The sequence below is a fragment of the Equus przewalskii genome, chromosome 20, assembly GCF_037783145.1.
Source record: "Equus przewalskii isolate Varuska chromosome 20, EquPr2, whole genome shotgun sequence".
NCBI classification, from domain to species: domain Eukaryota; kingdom Metazoa; phylum Chordata; class Mammalia; order Perissodactyla; family Equidae; genus Equus; species Equus przewalskii.
This window is the reverse complement of record NC_091850.1, coordinates 11380717-11398023: the sequence shown is the minus strand read 5'-3', so window position 1 is coordinate 11398023 and position 17307 is coordinate 11380717. Positions and strand designations below refer to the sequence as shown.

Here is a 17307-nt window from a genome sequence, read left to right as displayed (position 1 = left end):
AAGTGTGCAGAGGGAGGGAACAAGAGGGTATGGAACACTGGGGATAGGGGAGGAGGGCCATGTTAAGGTAGACTAGGCCACACTCACTAATGAATAATCCCACAGCTCAGTGGCTTAACCAAGCATGTGTTTCTTTCCGGCCATGTCATGGTCTGACGCGGGTCTGACAGCTCTTCTCTGAGCAGCGAAGCAGATTCTTGCCATCATGTGTCTCCACCATCTCCAAGTCCTTTATTTCCAGTCTCATGAATCAGGAGGGGAGAATGAGTGGAAGGCTGGATTGAACGTTTTAGGTGCCAGGGCTCTACTGGCTGCTTGACTAGAATCCAGGTCCATGACGCTAGTCTAACTGTAAGGGATGCTGGGAAACAGTCTTCCTGGGTGCTGAGGGAAGAGTGGCTGAATCGGGAGCATCATCAAACGAGTCTTGGCCACAAGAGAGAAAGGAGGAAAAGGTAGGATTCTCCTACTCTCCCTGTGTCCTTGAAGACCCACATAACATGTGTTCCATCTTAGCCGGAGTACTGGTGAAGGCCCCAGGATGGAGAAGGAATGTCCTCATACCATCCCACCAGACAATATGCCGAGAAGAAAGGGAGGGAGGAGCCATAATTTCAGCCCTGGAAGGGAGCTCGCCTAGATGAACCCCTCACTTTAGACTCAAATTAACTAATTTTACTACTTGCTAAGGGTCTGGAGGAGAGGCCAGATTTGATGCTAGACACCCCTAACTCTTATTGCCTGGCCTTCAAGGCTTCCTTCCATATGACTTTACCCCATGTTCATCTAACCCTACTGCTCACACATCCACTCTGGCCAGGCCCAACTTCTTATAGTTTCCTACTGAACAGAGAATGGACTTCATCTCCTGTGTTCTCCCTATTTTTCTCCTGCGGTGCCTGGGCCCTCCTCTCTACCAAATCCTACTAGTCCTTCTTATCTTTGTGGAACCTTCTCTAGCTTCTTATACCTCAGTGGAGTGCAATCACAAAGAGGCTATATATCTCTTCCATTTAACCTTTGAATTTGCTCCAGTGGGTCCCTATCTCCCATCCTTTAGAGACATCTCAAGCAGGTCCCATAGCTTTCCGCATCACTTCCAGCTATTAGAAAAGCCTCAATTTTGATAATGAGATTTATTTTCAAGTATTACAAGTCCATTCTAGTCTAATGCAAAACTTCAGTCTCACCTCCAGACCAAAGTTCCTTACCTCAGCTTAAGCTTGGGGATGTGCAGTTGGGAAGGAGGGGTTGATTGGAAATTTTATCCTCCCTCTAGCTCATCTCCATTTTGGGTCTTTCAGGGTCCAAGTTGGCACTGATGATTAGAAGAAAAGCAAAAAATATATGTCACATCAAGATTCCCTGTTGGCTAATGTTAAGAAGCTGCCCAATGTCCTCTGTTCTGGTGGGGACCATCATGGCTTCCCTCATGGGGCACAGTTTTTGGTGCTTTGAAGAACCTCCTCTTGTTCATCACATAAACCTCACTCATATTCTGCTCCAGCCACTCTGACTTTGATTCTGTTTCTCAGTGTTGACATGTTCCTTCTTCCCTCAGAGCCTTTGCAGTGTCACTTCCTTTACCTAGAGCTCTCCCTCCCTTGCCCCTTGCCTAGGTAACTCTTAGTCATCTTTTAAATTTCAGCTCAAGAGTCAACTCTTTGGAGAAGCCTAATCTGAGCTCTCAACCTAGGGCAAGTCCCAATCATGTCCTCTCACAGCCCCTGTACTGAAGACATTAATTGTGTAAATAGTTGTTTAATGTCTGTCTTTCCTTTTGCATGTGAATTCCAAGAGGGCTCGATAAATAAATAATTGCAGGAAGGCAGAATAAGTGGATTTTCCCAGTAAGCTCATGAGGACTTTGACATGCCAAGCAGATAGTATGTACTCAATAAATATTTGTGGAACTGACATGAAATTGAAGGCAGGAGCCATGTCTATTAATCTCTGGATTCACTATATGGCTTAGCACATAGTAGGATTTTAGTAAATGTCTGTTACCTAAGTGTTTTGAACAACCTCATCAGAGTTAACCCAAATAATGGAGAATTGGCTAGAATGCAATTCTGACCTGTGCCTCATGGACGTTTCTCATTGTCAGCTGAAGAGTTGCTCTGTTATCTTTGCCAAGCGAGGGCTTTCATCAGCTGACTTCATATACCATAGTCCAGGAGGAGCACGACTGCAGGAAGAGGGCATGGATAATGTGACCATAGATCCAAAGAATGACAATTTCTAATGATTTGTCCCTTTATCCCTTTAGTACACTTGTACCTCGATCAGCCCTTCCAATCCAATTCTTGATTCCCCAAATAGGGTCCACCATATGCGCCTTCAACCTGCCTTGCAGGAGGACTTGTTTTATTAGTCACAATTAGTTGCAGGTGCAAAGACTGAGGGTACAACTAACTGTATCTGGAATCACCTCCTCACATACGAAATTAAACACTTGCACACTCAGAATTAGGTTCAAGTGGCTAATTGCACCCGGAAGTAGGTAATTGCAGGTGCAATTAGCTGCAAGTGCAATTTTTCACCCGAGACTAATTGCTCCCAAAGTAAGGAGATAGGGATTGGAAATTCAGCACCGAATGGATGTGTGGTTATTACAACCACCTGTGATTTTAATAGTTCTTCCCCTCCTGACTTAGAGTGTGGTGGCCTCCCTTTGGTCTTTAGGAACAGTTAGGTTGCTTAACTCCTTCTGTATATTCGTTCTATAGCATTCTCTTCTCCAGTTGGGTCTTCTTTCCTTGCCAAGACTTTCTTTCTTCTGGAGTTCTAGAACCCCTGGCTTTTTAAAAGTCATATGTTCCTCCGCTGTTCATCTGTACATAAAACCTCTCAGAATAGAAGAAATGGTCAGTAACTTGGACAGTGGGTGGTAATTTCCAATTAGGTCTTGAACACAGTTCTTTGAGGATTGTCATTTGAACATGATGGACAAACACTCTTCTCCCACCCCAGGTGAGGAGGACATGGACCCTCCATCAAAGTACCTAGAAACATGTCTTCTCTAGCAGGTTCCACCTGACACATCTTTTCCCACTGGCTTTTTGCCTATATCAGTACGGGTCCAACCAGAAAAACAGGAACTGCCATTATTTCTTTTTAATGATTATAAAATTAAAGCATAATTGGAAAAAAATTCAATGAATTTTAATTTAAATTGAATACAGTAAAACTAACTAAGGAAACCAAAACTGCCAATACCACTGGGGAAAGTCTTTTGATCATACAAGCATTAGTTAGGTAAAGAGTTGATCACTATAGTTATTTTAACAGAGAGAATTTAATACAAGGAATTAATTAAGCTGGCATTAGCAGACTGAAAGGATGAAAGGTATCTCAGAGATAATAGCTCCAGGAAGCAGCTACCACCCCAAGGGCTGAGGAAACAAAGGCCAGAGGCTGGGGTGACTAGCAACTAGAAGCTTGGAGAAGGGACCACACGCAGCTTGGACCCAGCACTCTGAGGAGGGGCACTGCCAGCTGCTTCCGGTGCCTCAGGAGCTCGGAGGAGAGACCTGCAGAGCTCTGAGCAGGGCTGCTGCCCAGCTGTTACTGCACTGTGGGCAACCCGCTAAACATGTCTATACGGCAGGGAAAAAAATGCCTGCAGGGTGTGCCATGGAGCCTGGGGCTTGTGGTCTGGGGATGAGTCAAACCAGGATGGAGCATGTCCTGACAGGAGGAGGGGAAGTAGCAGCTACAGAAAAGAATTTCTGAGGAAGTCGCAAAGGAAGTAAATTTGCACAGGGTGTGTGCTTTCTTGTGTGTCTTCTTTTCTCTATGTCCAGCATTTTCCTTCACATGGCTTCAATCATGTTACCAGGAAGAAAATGTGCGTCTGTGTGAGATAGAGAGAGAGAGACAGAGATGGAAGGAGAGCAGGAATATGACTGTCAGAGTGGGTGCAAGCAGGTGGTGGTCTTAAGATGGTGGTCTTAGCAGGTGTCCACAGCCAACCCTGCCCAGCGCTCTGCAGCAGATTCCATTTCCTCACAGCTCACCTGGTAGGTCAACACCCTCTTTCCTTCCTCTGGGAGAGTGCGGGGCTGCCTGGAGTCAACCTCTGACTTCTGCAGAGCGCTGACTGTTCCGTTTCCCTGCTTAGTCATTCCAGGTGGGCCGGGATCCCACCTGCTAAGTTGGTGGCGCCCTCAGCTGAATGTCACTCAGATGCGGCGGTAGGCCCCTTTGAACCCCCTCTGGCTGTTGAATCTGCTGTTGTGTAGACCCCCGTGTGCAGGACTAGCTACCAAGCCGGGGTGAGGCGGGGGAAGAGATGACAGCCGAGGGGACAGGAGGAGGGTGAGGCTTTGACTTGACCTGGGCCCCTGGCCCCCGACAGACCCGCCTCCAGTGTTTACCGGCCGCAGGTTCCTAATGGATTGCTTCAGCCAAGCATTTCCACGTGCAAAGGGGAGCGAGATTCCTTTGCCCTCATCACCCTGCTTCGTGGCAACTTAGGCCTCTCAAGAGGGGACATAAATATTAGGGGAAGTTGGGTCACCTACCAGTGGTTCTGGCTAAGAAAAAAATGTTTTTCTTCTCAGGAAAATGAATAAAACCACATGAAGGAAAATGCCAGAAACAGAGAAAACAACAGCTTTTAAAACTCTGACTAACCCACAACAGTCACCGGTAGCACCGGGAGGGTTTTTCCCACCCCTCCCCTATGCAAATCATTGGTTCCTTCCTTCATTCATTCCAGAAGTATTAGTTGAGTGCCTGCTATTGCCAGCGCCCGGATATAGGACCCTGAACAAGCCATACAAATTCCAGCCCCTTGGGGACTTATATTCTGAGGGGAGGAGGGTCATGTCTCTTGTACCAACAATTTGTTACCCTGTTTTCACTTGCCCGTCTATCTCAGGAGCACTTCCCTTGTCACTGCGTCATCTTCACGTCCACTATGCTGACAACTGCTCGCTGGGATCAGAGTTTATTTAACCTTTCACTGCTGTCGGGTATGAGCTCTCTCTCCCATTTTCACAGTTTTAAATAATGCCGCGATAAATGTATTTGTGTAGGCAGATTATTATTTTTTTTTTAAATTGTGTTTTGGGTAACTTCCTCCCTTGCTGTATCTTTCACAGTATCAGGCAGGACTCTTGGTTACAAACAACAGGCTCCAAATCTGGTTAAGTAGAAAAGGAACGTACTGGAAGGCTGTCTATCCACTAGCTTACAGAATTGACAGGAGGCTGGAGAACCACGCTCGGAAAAGCAGTAGGAACTCAGGGTCGGGGCGGCAAAAGTGCGGCCCAGGTCCACCCCCGCAAACAGCTAAGACCCTGCAAGCTCCTCCTCCTGGACACGGCCTCAGTGCCTCCTCTCTTGGCTCCACCAACACCACGAGGAACCTCCATACTCCTTGAATGTTTGTCTCATGCCTTCCCTCCAGATTCCAAGTTTAGGGCGGGAGATCTGGCTGGGCCGATGGATCACCTGCCTACCTGCTTCTCTGTTGCTAGGGAGGAATAGGAGGGAATGGCCATCCTTCCTGGAGTGTCCTAGCGGGAGGTGGGTTTCTGCCCTGTTCTCCCATGCAGGGAGAGTGTTGGATCCTGGATAGGAAAAAGGAAAAACATCCACTACAAACATGATCTTTCACTTATTGTATGCGTGTTTATTATATGTGGGGAGATGGAGGGGCAGGGCATAGTTGAAATTTTGCCTGCCAGGGGAGGGTACCAATACTACTCAGCAGTGCTGGGATATCACCCAGGGATGCTGGGCACCTCCACCAGCCCTGGGGCCCTCAGCACTGGGGGCTAGGAAAACATGGGTGAAATTCACAGGGATAGCTCCATTTTATGCATAAGGAAAGCAGCCTTGGAAAGGATCTGTGACTTATCCTGGATCGCACAGCCGGGAAAGCTGAGCTAGCCGAGACCTGAGTATCAGTCTTCTGCAACAGCCGCGGGTTAGAGTGTTACTCAGGCTTGTACTGCTTCCCAGCACGGGGCTGGTGACTGAAATGAGGGGTGCCTGGAGCAGTCCAGGCAAAGGCCCTTTCAACAATGGGGCCTTTGTAGCAAGCCTTTCTTTGTTTGGCCACCAGACTGTTCCCCGGAGTAATTAAGGTCTGTGGTCCTTAGATAGAAGGCTGGCTGACACTGCTTGACAGTAATGCAGCAGTCTGAGCTTAGGTGCCAATGCTGTGTTCGGAATGCACGAGCCAGGGCAGCTCTGCTCCCGACGCATGGGCACGAGCCCTGTGGCTCAACGGCCCTGCGTCTCCTGCCTGTTCTGTTGGTAGGACAACACTCACTGCTTCTACGGGATGGGGTGCTGGTGGCACTCTCCTGGGCAGCGTCAGGCTAGAAGGCTGGCATACAGACCCTGCCGCTGTGGCTGCATCTTCAGGATCTGCAGATGGACGTCTGGCCTGGAGGAGAAAGGTCACAGCCTTCTGTGGGTCCCTGGGTATCAGGCAATGCGAATCTGCGTCCTTTTTGCCAGGGCACGGTGCCCTCCTGGGGTGGTGAGTAACTGCTCTCCTTTTGGTCCAGGGAGATAGCCTCCCCTCCATTCCCACGAGGTCTCAGGAGCCAGCGTTAAAATCAGCTGGTGTTTTTATCCCTCCTCTGCGGGTCTGTACCCACAGTCTGTTGAAGGCCCCTCATTTACAGGAGAAAAGACAAACTTGACTCTCCCAGAACTAGGAAATGAGCCTTTCATCAGGCTTGTATCACTGGGGACTGTGAGGGTCACTGGACAGAACCTCGGTCTCTGCCCTCCAAGCACTTTCGAGGTCTTTCAGGGCGGCTGCCATTTGGAGAGGGAGTGAGACACACCCCCGGCTGGTGGCCTTGCACGGTGGCGGGTGCCTCTGCTGGAGGCCTTCGCTCTGCCTGTCCCCTGAACACACCGGTGTACGGCTCATCTGCCGGCAAATGGAGGAATGGCAGGGTTTAGGTGGAAGTGGGACTTTGGCACTGGTAGAGTTAACATTTATGGATTCAACTATTTGTGTGTGCCCTCGAGGGCTCATGACATGAAGTGATTTTTAATTGTGCTGAAGCACACATTTCCCTCACACTCGGGTGGGTGAGTCACTTCACTACTGAGAACCCGGCACTAGTGTTTCAACAGAGCTCGGGCTCTCGGTTCCTCTTCACAAAAGGCAATCTGTGAGGGGGGTCTTTCTGCTTCAGCGATGTTTGAGAATTGGGGGAGTCATGAGGGTCTCAGGCTGAGCCATCGGCACACCTGGTGAAGGCCCTGGTGTCTCAGGCTCACCCTTCAGCACTTCCCTTCAGGCCCCAGGTCCCTCCTAGAGCCCTAAGGCCTGCCATCCCACCCGGCTCTTCCAGGCTCGCCCACCCAGGTGGCTTGGGGGCAGCAACACCCCTGCCAGCAGCAGGAGCAGTCCTCCTGGCTGGCACATGCGGTGTGGGTCTGCAATGTCTGCTGAGAATTTAAAACCAATAATAAAATCGACTGTAAGTCAGTCTGCTTTTTATTATCCCCATGCTGGCAATTCTAAACAATGTCAGTGATAAAATACTCCTCCCCCAAATCTTTTGTTGGTCCATGTTCTAAACAGTCTCTGTGGCAGCTGTTGAATTTAATTGTATACATTCATATATATGTGTATACACATATATATGTGTATATATATGTTTCAAATTAACATGTTTTATTATTTATCCTTCAGTAAATATTATATCCCACATGAAAGTAATTAGGAGCATTCCCAGTGAGAACAGTGGGAGATGGCTCGAGCTGGCTTCAGGCATGGTTTGTGTCTGCAGCCCCCGTGGTCCTAGGTATTCCTGCATTTAAACAACAGACAATTGATGACAGCACAGTGATTGCAAAGCCAAGAAACAAAACCTGAGTTAATTCACTTCTGTTCTTCTGTGTGACTACTTGGCATTTTAATTTGTGTTTAAAATTTAGTAAGTGCAAATTTTCATTCATACACCAAGTATTTGACTGAATTCAAATAATATTTTTAAAATAGACATTTATTCTTCTTAAATGATTATTTTAAAACTAATGAACTAATGAGAATAATAATAATTACTGATTATTATGGTTATCACTGAAAATAATTTTGTCACCTAGAGAAGGGTGTTAAAAAGATGATCCACTTTGGGTGTTAGACGTGCTGGGTCCTCCACTGTCTGTGCCACTTCAGAAGACAAAAATCCCTCTAGCTAGTTGAAACGCGGGGGGATTAATAATCAGGTATTGAGTGGCCTACAAACACTTTGAAGGGCTAGGCAAGCAGGCTCTCATCAGAGCTTCCAGAAAGAATTCCAGCTGGCAGAATTACTCTACTCGGGAGACATGGCTGGGAAGGCTGTGCTCCCACCTGCCCACTGCAGAGCCCCTCGCCTCTGCTGAGATCAGGGCCAGCCAAGTAAAGACCTTGTCTCTTGCCCCATATAACTGGGCTCTGAATTGAGGTCTGGCGCTGGTGCATCTGATTGGCAGAACCTAATCCCATCTGGACCCCAACTTGCAAAGGAGGACGGGAAATTTAGTTTTTCTAAGGTGTCTGTCATATAGGATGGTCCCCTGGAGAAGCTTGGAATGGAGGTTGAGCAAACGAGTGCACAGCATCCTCCACATCTACCTAGTTGGGTCTCTGCAGGTCACCTTCTTTGGGTCTCTGGAGAGGTAAGGACCTGTCCTGTTTGCCAGCTAGGTCCTGCGCCATGCTGGTTTCTGGGTAAATGGCGGGCTCAGTAGTCCAGCATCTCCAGCTAAGGCTTTTTGTGTGGTGCGCCTCTCCTCCCTCCGCAAGGACCTTCTCTGCTTGGGCTCTTCCATGTGGCTCTCCTGTCAGGTGCACTGCTCTTCTCTTCATCAACTCACAGACATCTACCGGGTAAGGGTGGCTCCCGAACACCCACAGCTCTCCATGATGCCACCCCTAAACTCCACCCCACTCAACTACACCTGTTCTTATAACATCATTATGATTCTTTTATAGTCACTTTCAGGGGTTCTTCTCAATCCACATTTGCAGATTAAATGCAACTCTTGTCCTTAAGGTGTTTTCACTATCATTCTCAGAACATTAAAAATACTCCAATTTGCATCTACACTTGGGCCCTGAAACCTCAGCTCTCCTGTCCCTTGTAGGGGCAATGGGTGGTTGTGGGTGGTGTTCCACCGAGGAGCAGGTTCCACGATGACTGCCTGGAGGGTGACACTGCAGACAGCGGCAGGATGGGACCTTGTGTGAAAGTACCGGGTGAGGCCCAGCCTCACACAGGAGGCTTGAACCCAGTGTCCGTCCTGTTACCCAGGAGGCAGGGCCCGCCTGTCAGTCACAAACGCTGAGGGACACTCTGCTCATAAGGCCAGGAGGAGAGTGCCTGCCGCCCTGTGCAACTGGAGAGGCTGGATTTCCTTCTGCCGCAGCCTCTTCATACCTGAGAGACGGAGACTGTAGACCATGACCTCTCAGGGAAGGGATGCTACTTAGGCTGATAGTGTGTCTTACTTCTGGGGAAGCGAGGCTGGGAAAGGGTGTGGCACAGAGGGAAGCAAGGAAAAGGATTGGTGGCATTAGGGGTATTTCCTTCTGGATTGCCTCTGGAGGAAATCCTCGGGGCAGCAGATGATCAGCACAGCAGGCTGACTCTGGGCTCTGCTCCTCCCCACCCCAGCCACCACCAGGACACTCAGAAATGTGCCCACAGTCCTGAGCCCCAAAGTGGGGCTGAGGAAAGGAAGTGGGCCCACAGAATCTCGGTTTCCTTCCCCTACCCAGTGACTCACACAGTTCATGCCAGTCTTCAGAAGCCTTTCCTCTTTCTTCCCTGCAGCTTCCTAGTGGCCTGAACTCCATTTTCCTTCCAATAACGGGGCCAGAGAGTTTGACCCATTACCATTGGCTGCACTGAACACAGGAAGTCTCATTTCCTCCTTTCCTATGTTTTTATATTTTATTTTTTAAAATAAAAATTGTATATATTTAAGGTGTACAACATGATGAAATCATTACTACAGTCATTATGGAACATGAAAGTTTTTCAGAATATCCATGTTCTCTTCAAAGCATGGTTTCCCAGTGTTTTGCAAGGACATGACATGCCACATGTTTATATGTATATAATACATATGTTCAATTCATGTATATATGCATATATGTGTTTGTATATATACACATACGTATATACATGTATATACATGTATACACACACATTTATTGTTTATTTCTTCTTGGTTCTCATTTACCAGAATGACAAGGCATCTTGCTGATGCCTCTAGCCAACCAGGAAGTCTCTCCAAAGAAGGACATGGCCAAGATCAGGCTCTGCTCCAAAGACACAGCTAATTCCAGCCAGCACATTAAGATTCTAAAGTTAAGAGCACATTGTGAAATGTGAATCGATGTGACATTGTCAAGCAAAATGACCTGTGGGCTTGGGAGGTTGGCGCTTGTAGGAAGAGGCCCAAGTGTGCATCTTAATCTTGATTTCCTTTGGGAATATTTCCTCCATTGTGTTCCTGACTCTGATTATGTTCTTTCTTGTACAATCAAAATAGCTCTTGTCTTTTGGGCTGGACAATTCTTTTTCTTTCTTTCTTTAAATACAGGACTAATTGTTGTTGTTATTGTTGTTTTATTTTTTGGTCAGCAACAGCTGTTTGGTTTTAGAGCTGTGAGTCTATACTTGTGCACAAAATTCCACCCCATTAGGAGGAAAAGGATTGGAGTTAAAGTCCTGCTTGCTGTGTAAATTATTTAATGCACAGGGACCTCAAATGTTCAACCAGAGAACCAAAGTTCAGCGTTCAGAGTTTGACCTCAAAATGGCACGAATAATCCAGTAGGTAAGCACAGATTTCTTCCTTTATATCCATAATCTCAGGATATTATGAAAGCTTTAGCCTTAAGAAAATTTCAGGGACTTCAAGCTTATCTTTTGCCTGGTTTTAAATATATAGTAGGGCCTGGGTAAGCTGGGTACTAACTGAGGTTCTGGATTCTAATATAGGGTTTGTCTCCCCATCTCCTTTTCCCATCAATACTACTTGATTTGGAAACAACCCTACTGTGTATTGTCATAACTGTTTTTTGGGATCTTGAACCAAAGCGTAGCATTGGGAGTATCCATCCATCTCCATGTCTGGACTTTACACAGACCCTCCGGAAGCTCTCTTTCAATTTCTTTAGCCATGTACTTCAGTGAACTGCAAACAAACAGATCATTTTCCTGATGGTGATAAGGCGGTAATAGACTTTACTTCATTGCCTAGTGCCCTTCAGATATGCTTCCTACAAAACTCCCCAGCAGAACAAACAGAGTTACCGAATTTGGTTACTGGTACACAATGAAATAATAGCTAAATAACATAGTTACATGGTTATAATATAGTTAAATCATGCAGCAAGTTGCACACCATAGAAAATGCAGTTAGGCAGAGAGAATGAAATTAAGGGTTAGAGGTAAAAGAGAGGATGTATCTTTAGATGTGATTTGAAATGAAAAGCAGACACCCTCTAAAGGACATAGAAAGATCTTGCCAGATGATGCCTGCAGAAGTGGCTTCTCTTGTCAACTAAGGCAAGACTGGGGAAGGACGCTGGCAAGGGCGTGTTCAATTGGCTGTATATCTTATCTCATGCAGCCCTTCCTTTCCCCTTCCACTGAGGTCATCCTGATTAAGTCCTTTGACCTCTTTTCTAGTCGTTACAATTGCTGAATAGCTCATCTTCCAGGTCTCTGATTTATCCCACAAAGCATTGCCAGATCAATTGTCCTTGAACACCATTCTGATTGTATCATTCTTCTGTCCCCAATCTTCCAGGGCTTCTTATTACTTGCCAAAGCAGAGTAGGTGCCAATTTCTTAGCTTGGCATTCGAGGCTTTGACAGGCTCTTTGTTCTAGCCCTACTATGCAAAGTGTGTGCCAGCACATCAGCATCACCTTGGAACTTGCTAGAGATGCAGCATCTCAGCCACATCTCAGGCCCCACCTCAAGCATATTGAATAGGAATCTGCATTTTAACGAGATCCGCAGGTGATTCACGTGCACAGAAAATTTGAGAAGCACTGCTCTAGCCAAACTAAAATACTCACAGATATACTCCCTACTTTCCCAGTTTTGTCTTTTGCGTATGGAATTACCTCCACTTTTACTCCATCTTTACCTATCCGTACAAGGGATCATTTTATGATCATCTCAAATGTTATCTCCTCCCTGGAATCCCATGGGCCAGGCAGATCAACCTTCAGAATGCCTGCCAAGCCCTTTATAATTGAACTGCCTCTTCTGAAGGGACAGCTTTATTTATACCCCATGATATGGTCCATTTGACCACAGAGAATTGGCCCATGGTTGGGTGAGCAGCAGTCCTTCTAGTGGCTGGCCAGTAACCCTGAGTGTGGCCACAGGAAATGTGAGTAGCACAGTTAAATTCTCTCTCCTTTTTGTTTTTTTTTGTGCTGAGGAAGATTTGCCCTGAGCTAACATCCACTGCCAATCTTCCTGTTTTTGTATGTGAGCTGCCACCACAGCATGGCCACTGACAGAGGAGTGGTGTAGGTCTGCACCTGGGATCTGAACCCAGGCTGCCGAAGCAGAGCGTGCTGAACTTTACCATTAGGCCACTAGGGCTGGTCCTCTGTCTCCTTTTTAGAAATTTGAATAAGGCAGTTAGCGGTGATTGCTAAAACTAAGAGCCCAGAGATAGAGTCAAGGTCATGAGCAGTCATGTGCAAACAACAGTTATGAGGAAACAGAAACTTGGAGTAAGCCAAGGAAGTAGAGACAAGAGGGTGGAGCAGACACGCAGACATGGTAGAGATGCCATAAGAGAAAGTGAGAGATGGTGAGAATAATGGGTCCCTAGACCTGCCCAGGTTCCTGGTGACTTTCCAGTACCAGGTCTTGGGTTCTTATAATAATACCTAACCTCATGACTTGAGAAAACTTGCATAAGTTTCTGTTCCTTGCAACTGAAATAGCCACTTTGGACCCTCCAAATGAAGCTGCCGGCTCCATCCCTCTACTTCTCTTTGAGATCGCATCCCTCATTCTTGTTGGCTGTTTCCCAGCTTTGCATTATAACACCTGTGATGCTATGAACACCAGCTATTAGCAACTTGTGATAAGATCGTGTCCTTCTCATTTTTGAGCATCTAGCAAGGTGGATGCTAAAAGTAACAGTAGGATCGACTCAAATTTAATTCCAGGAAAGCAAAAGCATTATAGTGAAGAGACCTAGGAAGGAAGGTGATAGGATTTATCACTAATAAGGGCAACTGAACTGTTGAGTGGCCAGCGTTTAGTTGAAGTCTTCGGTGGATTGTACCAACCAAGCCAAAGAGCCACAAGCCAGCGTGCATTTTTAACACAAGCTGTTTAGTGTCCTAGCAGCAAAATTAGTAATTCCCATCTCTCAGGAATCTAATCTCAGCTGATGCTATTTTATCAGTAAAGTAATTTCTTGTAGCGAGTTGAATGTACCAAACACGTTTCTAGCTGGTCAGCAATCTTCCCTCTTAACCTTTAATCTGCTCCTGGCTGTTCCTACAGATTACAGGACAAAAGATGTTCGGAGAACGATGATTCTCTGCAGATTCAAAGAGGCAGCTTCATCGTTTATATCTGGAGTGTTGCCTCCCGCTAAGGGTCAGTGTGGGCCTCTTATGTGTGTGCATAGTGGTATATGCAAGGGAGCTATGTGTGCAAAGAGAAATGGTTCTGCATGTTTGTGTGTGTGTTTCTTTTAGTGTGGGAGATTAAGCTGAATCTGAAAAGTGTCATTATGGTTGTTTGGAAGGAAGGCAGAGAGGGGGCCCTAATTTTGCAAGTAGATGGGGATTTTTTTCCCCTCTCTCAGCTCCCTCTTAGAGAACATCACACTCTAAATCCGGAGGTTTCATGTGCTTTTAAGCTGGAAGCTTCTTCTTTAATGGCTTTGTGACTCACAGGGCCTGGGTGATGGTTGCTTTTTCTGTGTATAGAACTATAATCCTTCTCAATTATCAAAGACATAAATTACTATTATTTCCTTACCAGTTCGAACATCTTGCTTAAATACGTGAAAGAAAAATTGTTGGTTGTCTGGTGAATTTTCCTCTTGGAAAAACTGCCTATTCTTAATCTACAAGTTCAATGAAAGTTCAAAAGTTTATCAGTGCAAACTCTATATTCTAATAATTCATCAGCCAGCTTCTACAGCCACATTAGAAGGCTCTAGTTGAGTTGGTTTTGTTGTCTCTCTCATGTAAAAAAAAGGAATCAAACAGCACATTTCCTGGGCATATTGCAAATACCTATTGATCATCATCAGAGCACAGATGGTATGAGAGAGCTTGGCTGACACGCAGGCCCTCATGTCAATCACAGGAACAAATTGATTTTGACCGCCCAGCCACAATTCTCCTACCCTAGCAGAATTCCATTCAGTGCTGTTGTTTGGAGAATTTCTGAAGGAGTGTCATAGTCCAACGTTATTATGGAGGTAAACTTGATTACTGAGAAAATGGTGATTTTAATGTACTTCATACTTACCTTTACCACAAGAAGGTCAATACCTTTTGCTGGTGTTGACAGAGCTCTCATCAATTTAAAATTTATCCTGATTTATGTCTGCTAATTAGGGGAAAGGAAAATCCCAATTAGCATTTTTCTATGACAGTATGAAGTGTCATTAATACTTTTCTCCAACTGGGATTTGTTTTCTTACTCACTTTTTTAATTAATAATTTTCATTGACAAAATTAAAGGGCTTATAGTTATGCCATCAATCTTTCCCTTATGACTTGGGTGTGCTGGAGAAAAGCATAGGAAGAGAGGGCTAATACCCCCAAATACTATTATAAGCATTAAAGTCCTCTGTGGGAGCCAGATAAGAAAGGACTTTCTGTGATACTATCCATTAGTGTCCATTACTTTACTGCTTCATATATCAAGGCTGCCAGGACAAGTTCGATAGGAAATGGGTCTGACTCCTTCAGGGAAGGGTTTGGAATATGAATGAAGAATGACTTGGGGACCAAGCTGTTCTGTCCTTCTCCCAGCTCCCAGCTCTAGGCTGGCATGTTTTCCACATGGTCCTTCTTTCTTGTCACATAGCCATCCTACACCTTTTCTCTTGAATTGCTCGCCATCTATGCTGTCTCACTGATGGGGGAGAGGGAAGACCAGATGCTTTTTATGTTATTTTTCATTAAACATCTAAGCCTCTTCTCCAGCCAAACTTGATTGTACTAAGAGTGGATATTTGACTCAAGGGGAACCAATCCATAGACTGGTCTAATCCAACCGGACACCTTCTCTCCAGAATTCAAGTTAAAATGTACACAATCTGTAAGCAGATGATGGGCAGTTGGAATCAAAGGCATATAGACCATCCAGGAATCAAAGGCTTTGGGGACCTGGGGCAGCCATTTTCAGCCAGGTGTACTCTGATGAGTCAGCAGAGAAAGCTTGTCTATGAAGACGAGCAAGAGATCAAAGCTGACACAGAGATGAGAGACCTCAGGCCGCTATCAGGGACAGGGGAGGTAACCCTGGCTCTGGGGTTTGCAGTGTCAGACTTGTCAAACTTCCTGTGACCCAGGTCCCCTACCTCTTGTCCTGGAATGCCGTTATGCTTGCCTGTTGTGCTTCTGAATAGGTCCTTGTTTTTCTTAAACTGGCTTGAATGAGTCTCTGTTCTTCACAACCAAATATACCCAGACCAGAAAGTATCCTGTTAGAGACACTCAGATGGGGAATTTCAGTCTCCTTCACTTACCTAGTCCAGTGCCTGGGAACCTTAGAAAATCCTGGTGCTCTCTTTCATCTAGCTGAGTGCAGTTCCACAAGAGAGGATATGCCAGGGGAAAAGATGTTATTCTCGAAACATTCAAATCTCTTAACCTCACCTTCAAAGCCCTCTACACTCATCCTGTTCCTCTTTCTCTGACAGTTGCTCCTGCTCTTGGACATTGACAATTTACTTAAATCACTCTGCTTTGTTCATTGCTCCTTATGGTAGATTAGAGTTGGCCACACATTTGTTGTGACTTTTCCCCCTGAGAGATGGACTCTAATTCTCATTCCCTTGAATAAGAACTGGCCTTTGTGACCTGCTTGACCAGTAGAATGTGGTGGAAATGATGTCTGGGTCTTCCAAGGTTAAGTCATAAAAAGCCTTGCAACTTCTGGCTGTGTCCCTGGGAACAATCTCTTGGAACCCTAAGTTGCCTTGTAAGAAGTTCTACTGCTCTGAGACTGTCCTTGTGAGAAGCCCAAGCCAGGGTGAGGAAGATGCTAGGGAGAGATACAGGCAGGCCAAAGACTCCAAGCACCAAACTTATGAGTGAAGAAACCATCTTGGAAATGGATCCTCTAGTCCCAGCTGATGCCATGTAGATCAGAGATAAACCACCCAGCTGAGCCCTTCCTGAATTATGGAGACACAAAAATTGTGAGGAAAATAAAATGTTTACTTTGAATTGCTAAGTTTCGAGGTAACTTGCTACACACCAGTGGGTAACCAGAATATTCTGAGTCATCTCAGGACTACTCCAGCCTCCTTGCCTTTCCTTATGTTTTTTCCTAGCCTAAGGACACCCTCATCCTTTCCCCCACCTCTATATCCTTTGGTTATCAGGACATATCTCCCTTTTGGAGAGGCCTTCTCTGATTATTCATTGTTTCTGTAGCAAGTTTGGCCAAAGCCACTCTTAGAACCCGTTGGGTGTGTGGTCATATGTGCCTCTTTGATACTCTGGCCTCTGTCATGTCCTAACTCCCCAAGGGCAGAGCCTACTCCTTGCTCCTTTTTTTCGATCCCTCTGCCCCTTGGCAGAGTCCTGGACAGAAGGGATTCAAAACATGTTGAGACTCCTAAATGTTCTCATCTTGAGAATACATAGCCCTAGTCACCTTAAACCAAATTTATATTGGTACCAATCCAAGGTTTGTCTTCAATTACACATTTCCATTAGGTATTTAGATTTAGAGATACTTCCCACTTTTTATTCTCAGATTTGGGTGTAAACTTTAAATTTTTGGTGTGTTTGGGAGAAATCTTCAAGGCCCACAGAAAGCAAGCCCATGTAGCATAAATAATGAGCAGAATCAAGTGACATAATGTCAATTTGTTTGCTTGTGAACATGCCTGTATCATTTATGTGAGGTCAGGTCAAACTCAACATTTATAGTTCTGTTGTAGTTGGGGTGTCTTTTAACCACATCACCTCTTTCTAAAACCTATTTTGTTTGGACTTCTCCCAGCCCACCAAAATGAACTTTCCCATGTTCCCAGGACAGTTTTCCATTTCCACCTACCCTTTGGTTTCCCTTTCACATGCAACATTCT

The 17307-nt window shown here is 45.8% G+C and overlaps 2 long non-coding RNA genes across 2 annotated transcripts in view; one reads left to right on the top strand and one right to left on the bottom strand.

Annotated features, from left to right (window-relative positions):
• The window catches only part of LOC139077913 (uncharacterized), a 67235-nt gene that overhangs the window by 11204 nt on the left and 38724 nt on the right, over window positions 1–17307 (top strand). The window lies entirely within an intron of this gene.
• Window positions 9902–16066, bottom strand: LOC139077956 (uncharacterized). Its single transcript, XR_011530631.1, has 3 exons — window positions 15736–16066; window positions 14508–14588; window positions 9902–11175 (listed from the first exon to the last, which is right to left on the bottom strand). It is a non-coding gene; the product is annotated as an uncharacterized lncRNA (long non-coding RNA).